The 15,633-nt window shown below is 39.9% G+C and overlaps 1 protein-coding gene across 5 annotated transcripts in view; it reads left to right on the top strand.

The window, feature by feature from the left end:
• tprg1 (tumor protein p63 regulated 1) overlaps window positions 1-15,633 on the top strand; it is a 63,461-nt gene that overhangs the window by 28,444 nt on the left and 19,384 nt on the right. For 4 of the 5 annotated variants that reach the window (XR_006105720.1, XR_006105719.1, XR_006105717.1 and 1 more), the window contains exons 7-9: window positions 658-802; window positions 1,195-1,250; window positions 7,079-7,206. The gene's annotated coding sequence lies outside the window, so the exon portion shown is untranslated. Of the gene's footprint in view, window positions 1-657; window positions 803-1,194; window positions 1,251-4,868; window positions 4,887-7,078; window positions 7,207-15,633 lie in introns of those variants that run through there. The other variant, XR_006105721.1, reaches the window with a different exon arrangement.

Here is a 15,633-nt window from a genome sequence, read left to right as displayed (position 1 = left end):
GAAGGGTTTTAGTCCTGGGTAATGTAATAATGGTAATAATGATAAGTGTGATTAATAACAGTCCCAGATTCCGTTAACATTAATGAATTTATACATTGACCCCAGGAGGATGAAAACCTGTGTATATATTTGCAGCTGATTTGAGCAAAATGAAATCTTAAAGATTATAACTCTAAGTGCAATTAACATTATTTAGCCATAAAAACTGTCTATAGTGAGATTTGTTTCCAGTTGCATTCATTCACTCAGTTTAAGGATCATTTCGTTGCTTGCCACAAAATCATTTGTTGTCATTGAAGTGTTCTGTTTTTACCTGTCAGAGAAAACTATTGTAATTCATCTAAAGTTTATAAAAAAAATACAATAAAATGTCTTAAAAAATAAAAAAAATAACTTGACTGTAAGGTGACAAACTTATCCTTTTTTCCATATTTAGGCAGAATGTATGTATTTTTATCTATTTTTTATTTATTTTATACATAAAAGGATGATGTTAGCAAACTTGTTTTTTTCACACATCCAGCAGACAGAGCAACTTGTCATTAAAGCTGTTTCAGGCTTTAATTTTGGCATCAAAAAATCTCATAAACTTTGAACATGTTGTTATTTAAGTGGACTGAACTAAGAACTTTTGCACCTCCTCTTGGCTGTTTTCAGGCTTTAGAAAATCTAGACGTCTCCAGCAGGAGAGCGGGCAGCAGAGAAGGATCCCCAATCAGCGTCTGCAGCAAACCAGCCGGTGCAAACCGCAGCTCTGCAGGACCCACAACCCTGCAAAATTTCTTTTGCTGCCATTACACAGGTTAGACCACCAGTCACCTGTGACACCTGCCTCTGGGGCGTTTGAGCTGGCCAAATTCTGTCTCCGAGGCTGTTACTCGCTCTCCTCCATTGTTAGCGTTCCACAGAGGCGAAAAACCAGGCGAGAGATAATTGGATCTCTACTCGCTAATTCTTGTCTTATTTGTGGTCTGATAAACAGAGAGAGCAGAGCAATCAAGGGTTAATGGAATGTGATGAATTTACAACAAAATAATTTAAAATAAATCAGTGTATACTGGGATACTGTATGAAGCACGTGCATGTGACCGTGGTCCTCTTGTTGGAGGGGGTTAGGACAGAGAGTGGAGAGCTGCAGGAGGAGGGTGAACATTAAATTCTGCTGTTTTTTGTTTTGTTTTTTGCCTTTTACAGATTTCTGACGACCCACACTTTTTATTTGGAGTCATGTTCCTGGACGCCTGACGAAAGTAAGTCCAAAAATCACTGTCCTTTTAGCTCTGTCTTTGGTCTCCACCAACTTCTGAGAAAAATATCTGTCTCTTCACAGCGTTCACGTGCCAGTCACTAACTTTGCCCTCTGTGCTTTGCTGGATAGATATCATATATGCTCAAAAAGTTGGAGGATAAAGTAAAAAAATGCTGCCTTTTGTAGATTACAGCAGTGAAGTCAAACCAAAACGGTCAAGTCGTAGGCTGTGATGCCCAAAAATTCATCTGAAAGATGCCGAAACACTCTTTAGATCTAAGGGGAACTGTAGACAGATGATAGATTTCAGTGGGTTCATCGCTATAAATCCCACTTTTACATCACACAGTCATTTGACCCGTTAATAATTTTCCTAATTAGCAGTGCTGCTTTAATTAAATGATAAAACATAATTTATTTTGACTACATAACAGCATGAAGTTTTACAGTTTAGTGGAAATATGAAAGTGATATGTATCTTTAGCAATTATGAATACTATTGGCAAATCTACAGTCTGCAGCAACAACCAACAGTGTTTACAGTATACAGTATAAAAGATTAATAAACGACTTGAACTACAATAAAGTTGTGTAGTAATAACTACACCGACAGCCTGGTTGTGTTTGAGGTTTCTGTCTCTTAAAAGGAAGTTTTGACTCAACCGCCATCGCCAGGTGCTTGCTCACAGGGAGTTGTTGGGCCTCTGTAAACTAAATTAAAGGGTGCAGTGCTAGATCGGCTCGATGAGTGTCCTGAGATAATTTTTGTCATAATTTCAGGCTATATAAATGAAAATAACTTGAGTTGCTGGGTACGGTTCACGGCTTTAGTTAGTTAAACGTATTCTGGACTAAATCTTATAAATCAAACAGCCATTTTATATGGGGATGTGTTGCCTGTTACTCATAAATCTGAGTGATTAAATTTCTTTTCATCACATTTTGTTCTACACTCAACACAGAAAAGGGAGTGTGTATATCATTGCTTTGTCAAAGAGGAGCACATGGACTCACAAGATAAATGACTTTCAAAGCTAATGATTGCATTCCTTTCTGGAAAGGTAAGTTAGCGCCTCTGGCTAGATAATATGGCTTGCACTTCACTCCAATTATTTTCCAGCAGTGGAACATCAAACTAATCAACTGGCAGTTTGCGGCTATGGACTGACACACACCTCTGACAGTGAATACCAGCCAGTCTGAACTCTGTAAAACAAAAACTTGAAAGTTTCTTAGTGAGTTATCCTCATTCTGTTTAGTCTTTTTCTCAAAACAAAAGAAACATGATGTACATGATGAAATTGAATGATGAATTTTGTTTTTTAAACCCACACCAACTCAGTCAGTTTTTTAAGGCCAATGCACTGTTTGACCTGTAAATATAAGCCTTAATCCATGACCTAAACAGCAAACCAGAACTAAAAAACATCACGAATAACAACCTACCTGCTGCTGGCCATAGTTTGTCATTTTAGTAAATATGTCAATATAAAATGTTTTTTTTCTGTTTTGAAAAGTACAAAAAAAATGAACTCACCCATTTTTTGAGAGGTTACATTTTAAGTATACTCTTGAGCGCACAGCTGATAGATGCAGTGGATTGTGTACATTGCAGAGGGGCATATTTTAAGTATTCAGTGCGGACAGAGAGGCACTTGCTCACTGTTAGGCCTGCACATTTGAGGGAGGTCATGTCAATCACAATCATTTACCTTCTCTCTTATACGGCGGCTGGTCTCGTCCTCTGCTCTGAGGTTAAGGACCTCCTGAATCTTATTGTTTTCCAAGTTTTACGGCCACCATTCTTCTTCTTTGAATTAGCTGCTGTCCTAACAGCTGCTTTTTAAATCTCCTGCAGTGGGTCACATGCTTAAAAATGTCACAACATCTGACCCGTGGCGTCCATGGTCAAGTTTTTCCAGCTTAACGTTTCACACACCTCATTTTGGGGCTGTTACTACCTCTCTTCCCGGCTCAGAGGCGACACCACTCTGTCCCTGCTTTCCACAATCAGATGTTGTATATAGGACAGAGAGGCGGCATAATGGTGCGATATTCCCGCCTTGAACAAGCAGTATAAATGCAACTAATGATAGTAGAGTTTGCTCATGCTGTTTGATTATATGTATGTGACGCAGCACTTCTACCTGGAAGTTACTGTGAATAAACATTGTTCAACATTGATCTATAGGGAGAAGCTAAAAGGGGGGCATATCACTACCTACTGTGGTGGAATCGGACATACTTCGGTCAATAAATGGATTCTCCCCTGGTACTTGTATACTGGAAAAAGGGCAGTTGTCCAAATAATTGGCCTAATTGAGCGATAATTGTAGCTCTAATAAACTGTACATGTAAACGTGCTGACTGACCAAGTATTGGTAGTGAGACTGCGTTGTGCTTCTCACACCTAAACAATCTAGCTTGATAAATACATGTAAATGGAAACACGGACAAAGAGAGGGAGGAGGGCCGGCATCAGGGCAAGGCTGACCCGACTTGGACCGGGAGCTGTTCCTCTACCAGGCCTTCTGACTAATGTCTCATCGCAGGAGAACAAAGTGGATGAGATGTGATTGAGACTCACTTAGCAATGGGAAATCAGAGACTACTCTCTGCTCATCTTCACAGAGACTTGGTTAACCCCTAACATCCCTGATCAAGCTATTGCACTGGATAGACAGACCTTGTTGGAAGCCATAAGGACTTCATAGTGGTCTTCATAGTAGCTGCTGATTTTATCAACTCATCCTTCAACTCCAAAGATGTAGCAGGATCAAGGACAAATTAAATTTCGTTTTTTAAACTTTGTTTAAAAAATGGCTAATAAATCTACCCTCTACCTTTATTTTGGGGGTGAACTGTCCCTTTAAGTTATCAGTAGTTGCCGTGAGACTTGTTGGAGAGACTTCTGGTAAAAGTGGTTTTGTTGCGGGTCAAGGTCACATCGGAAGTCTTCATGTCTCGCTCGACAGGTCCAAGTGGTTATTTAGCTTGATTGTGGTGTGAAATGATTTCCTCACCGCCCTGAAGTGGAATGTGATCGGTAAAGTGAGAGGATTTAAAACCTGCCCATCAGAGCCGGTGACCCCGTATGGCCCCAACCAACCACCAGAGCTGCCTGGGATGCTTGGGGCGAGTAACATAAGACAAATTCTGCGAGACACTCTTGCAATCCTGGTGTGGCACGCAGTCTTCTCGTCTCTCTGAAATACCTTCAAAGCCCTCATAGATATGCCAGCTTGGATACCCGGCTCCTTTTCACAGGTCATGCAACCTCCGGTCACCATTTTCATTTCTGCGGCATCTGTGCTGCTTGTTTGTTTGGTAAACATGTTACACCTGTCAGAGGAATGCCGGTTGCTAACGGGCCAAGTCCAGCAGCATTTATAATGTTCTGTGGCACTTTCCCCTTCTTCTCGCCTCCCTCGTGTTTCCATCTGTTGCCCTCGCAGCGGCGAATACAGTAAGTGTGAAGGAGTGAATGTGTGAGGAAAATCGTGCGTGTGTTTGTTCACGCATGTGCTCTCGGCACACACACAGAGGCTACTGGGTTGTTGTCTGGATGGCTGTCTTGTAATAGAGATAGAGACACTGTTTTTATTTATCCCTCCCCCAGCTGTCACTGTTGTGTCTGGAGCGCGTTCGCTGAACTCAGGGCTATGGGACACTTGGAGAACTGTCAAATCCACTAACCCTCCCAACTATGCAGAATGTTGCAGCCCAGAACACACCCTGGACTTCATTATGGAAAACAAAAGCTGAGAGGAACATTCAGGAAATGTGCAACCTTTATTTGACTCCTCTACCTTTAGATTTGTTTGTACAGTGAAATCAGAGCAGCAAAAAATATGATTATTTTATATTTATTTTCTAGTTTTCTGCATTCAAATAACACAGAATCATAAAGGGTAAGTATTTAGATATATTATTATATATTTTTTCTGCCTTTAAACTTTTAACCTCAAGTGTGAATTCCAGAGCCTCTAAGTTTAGCTGAAAATATTTCAAATGTCTTGGATTACAAAGACAAAAATATCACACCAACTCAACACCAATAAATCACAAAACCACAAGTAATTAAATCAGTTTTATTCATTTCCCTTATGGACAGCATCCCTCCGGTGCAGTAAAAGTATTCAGTTCTTTAACTAAAAAGTCAAAAGTCCAAAGGAAAGAACACAAATATTATCAGCAAAATGTATCAAAAGTAAAAGATCTTATTTAGCAGAATGGCCCCTGTCAGTGTTTTATTATTGCATAAATATTTAACCCTTTAACACCTGGAGTGACAGTTTTTTTGCGTTGCGTTCCGACACTTCACCGTTAGCATTTTAACCTCTGAAACATAAGAAAATTGCTACATGAGAAGAACATAATGAGCAACTTGGCAAGAAATGTCCTTCAAACTGCAAAAAAGGGTAAAAGGTGACAAGGAAATGATCTGAAATTTAGCTTCTTTTTTTGTGTGGGGCGTGGGATGTGATTCTCTAAATATAAATTTAAAACATGTTAGAGAAAGAAAAAAGCACTTGAGGTCATTTTCTTTATTCTCAGATTTTCTTTTTTTTTTTTCTTTTTGCTTATGTTTACATTAATTTTCTTAAATTGTTTTTACTAATTTCTTGGTAATTCTTTTTTTTTAAAAATATACTCATGTTGCTCGTCGCTGTCTCCCCAAAGATATCAAGCCAATTTGCTAAGGTTTCAAAGGGTTAATATACCTTTAAGCATAACATTGTAGCTTCTTGAAGTTGAGGGGTTTTTTTTTTTAGATCTTTAGAAAAACTAGTAACCTTGGTAAAAATTTAGGAAGCCAGCATGATTGAGAAATGCTGTTGCATGTCTGCTCAGCAGGCTACTTGGGTTAAATAGCAGTTTACTTTCATGTTTTGGTAAAGTTGGATTTCAATCCTAATGTAAATTGTACTTGAGAACACCTTTTAAAGTGGCTTCTGGCATGAATCGATGCACTATAATACTGATACCACTACTAACAATAATAATAATAAAAATAAAGTTTATAGTACTTATCGAAACTAATGTTACAAACTGCTTTACAAAAAAAACACACACAAAAAATTAAAAAGCAAAAACAACACAAAAGAAAAAAACAAAAATTGTCTGAATTCAAAATTAAACAAAGCAGTGCCAGACTTAAATGTAATGTCAGAAGTAAGGTACATTATAAAAATAAATAATAATAATCCTTTTAAAGAGATATTACAGGAATGCCTTTTGATAACAATACGTTTAAGAAGATTGTGATTTAGCAAACCAGAGTTCTACAAGCAGATCATTATACTCTGCTTATACAGTAAACAGGGTTCATACTAATCAGACATACTGGACTTTGTCGTCAAGTGTACTTGGATCTGGGTCTGGGTCCTTTATATGAAGCTAGCTTCTTGCTGGCTGTAGCGTCATAATAAACATAGGCCCTGAAGAGTTTATGCTTAAGTGTTTATATTGTATAAATGATGTATAAATGTACTGTTTGTTTACCTAAAGTCTATTCTTAGCAAATTAATATCATGAAATTTCCCCGTTCAGTGTCTATCATTATTACCTTTAATAAACCAGTCGCATTGTTCCACTATGATTATATGATAAAATGTCAAATGTCAAGTGAGAGTGTGCTGACGGAGCCGCAGCTCCAGTCTGTACACGCAGCTTGTGTAACTGATGAAAATCACCACACTGGCATCGATTCAACATCAGACGAACACTATTCACCGACGATAGCATTCTCTGCCATATTTCGCGTGTCAGTCAGTATGTGAGAGCCAATCTGTGTTGCCATGTCAGTCATCCCTCTCCTTGTTTTAGGATGCCCCCCCCCCCGATAGACGCTGGCCAGACGGTCAGCAGCGGTGAGACTAAGCACTGATGACAAGCTGCTGGAACGGCTGCAGAGGAGGAGAATGAGCAGAGTCGGCATAGAGAGCCTCAGACAAGTATGCGCACATGCACACACACACACGTGTGCGCGCTTAAACCCACATTCACATTGAAACCCTCATACACATACACTTCATAGCTGCTTGCAATCTGATGCCAATGATAACATTTTATTGCTTCAGTGGAAAACACTGTGGTTGATTTATGCCAGAGGTTTGATTTACTCAAGTTAGTCATTAACTTCAACCAATATTAAATTCCATTTAGTTAAGAGGACAGTTGAACAGTCAACATGCACCTTGTTGCCAACAGGGGGAAACAATAGCCCTTCTTCTCCTACATACTGAGCATACATGTGCAGCCATAAAAAGACACACTTTTTCTATATATTTTAGAATATAAAGTCGTGAGATTTGTTTAAACATTACAAATGGCTTCATCAGTGTTGTTTTTATGTTTTTTGGCTGCCTCAGCTCTGGCACTGTTGTGTGTTTGTTAGTCTGTAATCATGTGCCTGGGATTAAACCCGACATTTATCAGGTGAGTTTATGTTCTGCACTTTTAGCTTTTTAAATTCTGACACATCCACTGGCACCGAGTCCATGTTTACAAGCTGATGTTGTGCAGCCAAACTACAAACCTTTATTTGCAACTCAAATGGAGATTCCAAACAGAAAAAGTAGAGCGTTAAGAAAATCACAAGAATTATGCATAAAAACATGAAATTTCCCATCGTACATTTCACTCAGTGAGCTGCTTCAATGCAGTGTTAAAACAAACATACTCATATATTCATATTGAAACAGTCATACACTATTTCAGTCTTAATTTTAAGAGGTGTCGGGCAAAATTTAAAGTTTGAAATCACAGGAAATCTAATATGATGATTACATTTCTGTATTTTGCTGAGATAATGGACTTACACTTTTTTCTCTCTTTAAACAAACATAACATTGATGTTTGGGAAATGTTTGCCTAAAAGAGCCGCTGCCACTCCTTTCATAACCAGCTGCAACGGTTGGCGTTGTTTTCACCTGGAGTGTTCGTGTGTGTGTGTGTCATGGCAAAACGTGGTCCTGGTGATAGTAGTTGCCGTGGGAACTACCATGTGTATTTTGGCGGACGTTTGTCAACGCGATAACATCCCAGCTTTGCAATATGCAGTCATGAATCTCTACAGGTGTGTGGTTGAGATGAAAATGAATGTTGAGTTTGGAGATGAGTGTGATCTGAGCAAGGCGGACAAAAGTAGGGGGTATGAAGTTTGAACGTTTTGCCCCTGGCCAACATTCACTTTAAGCTCTATTGCAGCTGAAGCGATCTCATTACGAGATGTTTGCTGATTATTAGTAAAAGTAGAATAATTGTTGTTGTTGATAATTCTTTAGCTTTTTGCTGTTGAAGTATTTAACATTTATATTCAGCCTTAAAGATGATGGGTCATGTGAGATTGTAGCATCGCGCTGGTTCTTTCATCACAAGGCCTATGGGAACAAGACGTTTATGATACTTACATGTTTTATTCAGATAATGAAGTAAAAAGTAGTCACATGACCTTATGTCGCCAACACAGCGAGGCTGTACGCCACGTTCGACATGATGACCTTCTGTAGTCTCATTTAGTCACTTGCCGGCAGCCGCCTTTTTTAAGACACATAAGATCTTCAGAAGTCACAGTGGGGCATTTACTGACATATTTTACGTCATGGAACAAAACGTGAAAGTCTCTTCAGTTTGTGTTAACCACAGACCTCATTTCAGGCTTCTAACCAAAATCCCGTCCAAAAAACCCACTGACTGAGAGTACAAAAGTGCTTACTCATTACCAGATTTTAGGACTTATCACCGGGTCACTCTGTACCAGTGGTTCCCAAATTGTGGGTTGCAGGTCCATTCTGGATTGAGTGACTTGTGAACAGGTCAAGTTTGTGAAAAACACAGTTTTTATATTTAAGTACAGTGAATTTCTGGCACAGAGCTTTTATTTTGAAGTGTGGTTTCTGTTTGTTTAGATTCTGTGAGATAAAACTCAATTTATGTTTAAATTTATCAAACATGTGGACCTGTGAAATAATGCCGAAGGAGAAATCTGGACCGCATGACTGGACCTGTAGGTAATCACTGCTCTATACTAAATTTAAAAGTTAACCCTTTGAACCTGGAATGACATCAGTTTTCTTGTGCTGCATTAAGACACCTTTCACATGCATTTACGTCTGAGTTTTTATGAAAACATGGCTAAAAGGCAATGAACAACCTGGCAAGAGATGTACTACAAATTGCAAGAAATTTAGAAAGGAAAAGGACCTAAAATTAGTTTTAAAAGAGAGACACAGTAACTATTAGAAGATAATGAACTATTTAATCGATACATTTATTTGTTATTTTGTTGGGTTTCTCATTTTTAGCATTTTTTCTCTTTTTTTTTCTTGTGAGAAGGAACTTGCTCAGGTGTCAAAGGGTTAAACTTTTCCCTATTTTTCTGGGGAACCCCTAAAACTCCCTCAAGGACCCCTGGTTAAGACCTTTGGTATTTGGCAGTTTATTGACCTTCAGATCGGCTGGTTGTCCTGTTCCATAAAAAGACATATCCACAGCTTTATTTTGAAGGAGTACATTGAGCGAAAGGAACAAAACATTTCCTGGGAGCAAACCTTCTCAAGATTATTTTTATATTTCTACTTTTACTGACATAATTGATGTCTTCACTTCTTCCACTATTGATATGCTTTATTGATTTTTTTAAGGCACATTTTCTGACATCCTTCAGTCAGCCCACGACAACCAAAAATCTTTCGAAGCACAAACCGAACCATCAGCGTGAAAACATACCAGCCATGAGCCATATGTCAAAACAGTGTTATTATCCTCTAAGAATGTTAATCACACCGGTCTGAGCTGCGGCCATCTCTGCCTCAAGGGCCTGTTTCCTCGGCAAGTGGAGCAGTTTATGAGGGAGGTTAAGATGTCAGTCTGAGCCGCGGTTAAAGACCAGCCCTCCTCCAACTGTCCCCGAGCCTGACCTCCAGCACAGGAGGGAAGAATGTGATGTCTTGACGCTAAGTGTGTGCCCCGGCTCTCCTTCCCTCTGACCCCCTCCGCCCCGCAGCAGCAGCAGCAGCAGCCCCGGGGCTTCTTGTGTCAGCCACTGTGTCCCCAGCAACCTCCTCACAGTTTGCAAATATGTCCTCGATATGGCCGGCATGTCGTACGCAGATGTCTCGGTGGCGGGAGATAAATTTGAGCGCAAGGAGATGTCAGGCTGGCGACAGCTGTGGGCTACAATTTCACCAGATGTCCACCGTTGCTAACCTTCAGTGGGCATGAGCCGGCCGTCCCCTGGACGTACTTTACATGCACAGTAAATATTTTCTCAACACGCAGCTCATAGGAGGCGCAAACCAGAATTCGTTTGTCACGGCTCACATGGCCGCAGCCTTCAGGGGGTCTGATTTATTAAATCTGAAGGCACGTACCGATGAGATGCAGCCTGTGTTTCACTTAAAGAAAGTCACAGCTGGAGATGTACCAGACGCACACGGTGATAAATAACGTCTCCAGAGCTCTTTGGATGGTCCTGGACACGGAGTTCCTGCACAGGAACGGGACTTTTTAAGGAATACATCACGAACAAAATGATCATTTGTGTATCAATTACTCAACCCATATTATGTTGAGTTTTTTTTTTCAACATGCAAACAAATAATCCAAAAATGTGATTTGTAGTCATAGGGGTCCACACTTTTTAGGAAAAGTAAAACTGTATCAAAACTTTAGTTTACAAACTCACAACTTGTGCAGTATAATCCGAGTCTCATTTACGCAGTCTAATGCATCATTCACATTATTCGTCCTCTGCTTTTAATTTTATCCAAACTCTAGTTTCTTCTTGTTTCCTTAGTCGGACTGTTTGGTTTTCCGTTGTTGTATCGTCATCTATGTTTCCCATTTCTGCTTTGTTTGTCAAAGCACTTTGTAAACTCTGTTTTTAAAGGAGCTATTATTATTATTATTTTTAATAATAATGATTTCATTATTTTATGCTCAGTACTTCTGCAGGAGGTGTGTGAGAGTTGGGGAACAGATGTGGTGAGCTCTATCAAAGCAGTCAGATGTCTCAGTGGCTCATTTCTAAATATAATGTGATTTTCTGCAAACCTTGGCTCGGTGACAGTCATTCTGTAATGTGATGTATTTTGCCTAATATTTAGAGTACAAAAACAAGACAGATATAATTAAAAACCTCATCATTTTAACAGAATAATAAAAATGTAAAATATGTCTCAGGCTCTATGAGAGAAAACTGCAGAGCAGGTCACAGATGTTTTGATATGTTTTTGCTGTTAAACGCAGCAAACTTTACTTCAATTGATCAAGAATTTTCTCAGTTTTTGGATTCTTTGTTCACTGTGAAGAAAGGAAAGAAATAAGCATATTTCTCCATGAACTCTGGGAATAATAGGGTGAGTAAACGATGGGTGAAATATTCTTTGCAGTGCAGAGTTTTTTCTTTTGTCCTTTTGTTCCTGAACCTGCTGGTGGCACTGTGACGCCTTCCCGTTGGTCAGACAGCGCTGACGGCTGTGATGTCTGTGTGCGGACAGAGTTTACATTCCTGCAGTCTTCAGTCGACCACGAGGCACCGGGTGCCATCGACATGGCTGTGGCATTTCCTGTTGTGCGGCGGGTGTACACGGTTCTGACTCTGGCGCAGAGTGCAGATTGGTCACAGACGCTCCCCGCTCAGTTCAGTGCGATTTGAACCGAGCCCGAAACGACTTAAGTTACATTTCTGTGCTTCCTGGCATTGCTGAAATCTGTTCAACCCCTTTTAAAATTGTTTTGATAAGCGGGACAGTGTGGTGTTTTGAAAGGCCTCGCATGGTGAAAGATAAGCCTCTTTTCTTTGTGCGATGACTCTCTGTGACGAATACTGACAGAGGGAGAAGAGGTGTGATGACGCCTTCGTGTGTGTGTGTGTGTGTGTGTGTGTGTGTGTGTGTGTGTGTGTGTGTGTGTGTTGCATACTATGGCAGTGCCTTCACAGAATCACCTTACAGTAAGTTTGGCACTTGAACTATTTGTCCGAGTTCACCCCATGGTTGATCTCTTTCCCATCCTTCGCTCTTGCTGCCGTCCACCTGAGAGTGTTGGATCAGCTGTGTGTGTGTGTGTGTGTGTGTGTGTGTGTTGCAACTGAGCAGTTACTTGGCTGTGTCAGAATGGGGTGGGGCTGAAAAGGAGTAATTTGGCGTCTGTAGATTACATGGAAAAGCTGACTGATGACATATTCATCAGATTTTCCACCCTTCCACCTTTTTTTCCTGAGAAATCCAGGTGAATAATGGACCTTACAATCCAACAATGCATATCATGTGTCGCTTCCCAAAAACATTGGACATATCTAAGCTCACAATCTACTCGTGTTTGTTTTAGCAATGAGAGTTCAGAGATGTCATCAGGTGGGTTTTTTTTTTTCTCAGTGTGGCACCAAGTTCTTTTGGGATCACTTAACTCGGCTGCATATGAGCGTCTGTCAGGATTACACATATTTTAAATGGTTTATGTGCCTGGTGCAGCAGTCACAAGCTGTACTGTAGGAGCCGAGTGAGGAGAGACTGAGTGCAGGAGCCGAACGGGATCCAACCAGAGGCCCCCGAGGCTCAACAAAACCTGTCCTGCAACCCTCTCAGCCAGCCCGCTGCAGTCTTAAGGAACAGATTTGTTTTTCAGACCTGTTATTTTCCTGCTTGGTTAATACTGACTTCTTGAGTTACAAAAAAAAAAAACAAACAGAGAAGCCAACAACAATGTATTTCACACACACGGGAACACGTAGTGTTCCTTGATAACATGATAAACTTTGATTTTTCATGCGTTTTGTGACTTTGTTTGATTGTTGGTTAGTATTTTGGATAATGTGCGAATCTGAATGAGATAAACATTTTACTTAAATTTTCATCAGGTCACTGGACACCATTTTTGTTCTCTTGTCCACTTTCCCTTGGTCTGATTTTGCCTGAAGTATAATGTTGAGATTTGTTGTTTTTGCAGTGCCAGTCAAAAAAATCAAACATCCCAAATCTTTCATTACAGGACCGTTTGTGACTTTTAAAAAGCCCATTTCTCTTAAGTTATGCCAGTAATACCCCTTTCCCGCCCAAATTAGCGTGTGTGCACAGGTTTTTCAAACGCGGATAAACCTAATAAATGTAGGCGATAAACTGCATTCCCACTGCCAGTGAACACACCGCTGCAGCAGACGAGTCTGTCTTTCTGTCAGACTGCGTGCGTGTGTTTGGGGTGTTTTCGGAGGACAGATAAACAGTAGACAGCAGCAGGAACATATCTCTTACTTATTCAGTCTCTCTTTTAAACTGCAGTGCAGACTAACTTGGAATGAAGTTTTAGCGCTGCTTAACGGACCCCGGTGTCAAATATCACAAATCACAATTACCCTCAAATGGCTTTGCAACACACGACAGCGCCACCTGCTGATAACGTGGAGAGTTGTTTCCTCTCACGCAGTCACAGTACATACGTAGTTGGCTGTTTGCTATAGTCTGTGACATGTGTTCAAGGGCAACTTTGTGGGTGAGAAACACGCAACGTGAGGTGACTCAACAGTAGGACTTTGTTGCCACTAGTTCTTTGATGTTGGTTTGTGGTTTCTGGGCCTTTAAGTTGTGGATTGCTGTTTTGTGGCTGGTGGGATTCCTTTGCAATGTGGTTTCCAGTAGACTTTTATTTTCTGCACATGGTTTCAGCTTTAAGCCGGTTGCTGTCTCTAGTTTCAGGTTTAGCGTCGGACATGAGAGTGGTATCAATCTTCTTCCGACACTGTAACATTATTTATGTGTCAGAAAATAAGGAAACGCATAATAAGTCCCCTTTAAATAAGATATAAAGCTTCAAATGATGCACCGTTGTGCCACAGTAGGTACGAGGTCGAAGTATGCGCCTCGAAACAAACGGGTGCATTTATCTCACTGATAACTAAAGCTGCGTTCACATGGAATTGGGGAAATGTTAGACAGCAAAACAGATTGCATGTTAGTGGACAAAAGCAGAGTGGTAACATTAGGAGCAGCAACAGAGAATAACAGCAATGGTAAAGAGGTCAAAGTAAAATAACTTTTTGCTATTTTGCATTATTACTTACTTTTTTTAAAGTACTTGACCAGCATCGTTGTTTTTTCCCTGATTTCATATATACCTTTTATTACATTACAGAATAAACATTTGAAAAAATACAGTGATTAACCCAAAAATCAAGACAGTCATGTTATCTTTTGTTGAAGTTTCTTTATTAGCGCTGTGAGTTGTTTGTAGGGAGCAGAAAGGGTTAATGACTAACTGGAGGTGTTTGAGTTCTGCATTAGTGCTGAGCCAGGTGTCACTCAGACAGCCTGCCAAGTGACTCACACTCCGCTTTCGTTATGTGATGTAAAGCGAGAGGTTGACACCGACACCGCCGCTTAAATAATGCCACTTATGAACTTATCAGATGTGGAGGTCCGTTGGCCTCGATCAGCATCCGGATCCTGAAACACATCACCTGCTGCGAAGGCCTTCTGCAAACAGAGACATCATGTACAGCTATAAGAAGAGCGCAACTAGTGCGTCTCTATGTCTGTTTCACACGAGCTCAAACAGCCACGCCATGACACCTCAACAGATGCACAATCAAAAACCCTCGCAGAGATTGACTTGTGACGTTATCCCGTTGGAACCTGGTCTACCTGACACTGCAAACATTCCCGTCCCGTTGCCTCCCGCCCCCCCGGATCATCTTTCACATGCGGTCATCGCAGTGTAAATTCTCTGAGCCTATCAATTAGCAAAAAAGGATTACACGGGTCTTCAGTTGAGCTGACGTCACCTCCTGTACATAGGAGTAAAATAGGTCGGCGAGTAAACAGACCACAACAACTAATAAAATCAAAGTCATTGTTTAACCCTTTGAAAGCCTGCGTCGACATCAGCTTTCTTGTGCTGCATTCAGACGCCTTCCACAAGCATTTGAACCTTTGAAACGAGAGCAAATTTGATGATGATGATTGATTTATTAGGATTTGTTCGGTTTGATTTAGTTAGAAAACATGGAAAAATAGCAATAAACAACTTGGCAAGAAATGTCCCCCAAATTGCAAGAAAATAGTAAAACATTTTTAAAAAATACAAGCTGAAAAAGAAAAATAGAAAAAGGAGAAAAAGAAAATATATAAAGATAAGAAAAATGCCCAGATTTAAAAAAAAAAAACAAAAAACAAAATATATTTTTAAAATCATTTATATGAATACTTTTACTTTTGCTATAAAGGTAGCAAAGGTAGGGTTTTTTAAATACATATTATAAATTTATCTTATCTTGTTAAAAGAATTTTATACCCACCAATCAATTTTATGTATTCCATTCATTTCTTTGTTTGTTTTATTCTTTTTTTTTATTTGTTTGTTTGTTTATTTTTCCAGGAAATTAT

The sequence above is a fragment of the Plectropomus leopardus genome, chromosome 3, assembly GCF_008729295.1.
Source record: "Plectropomus leopardus isolate mb chromosome 3, YSFRI_Pleo_2.0, whole genome shotgun sequence".
Classification (NCBI taxonomy): domain Eukaryota; kingdom Metazoa; phylum Chordata; class Actinopteri; order Perciformes; family Serranidae; genus Plectropomus; species Plectropomus leopardus.
This window is presented reverse-complemented; position numbering and strand designations above follow the sequence as displayed.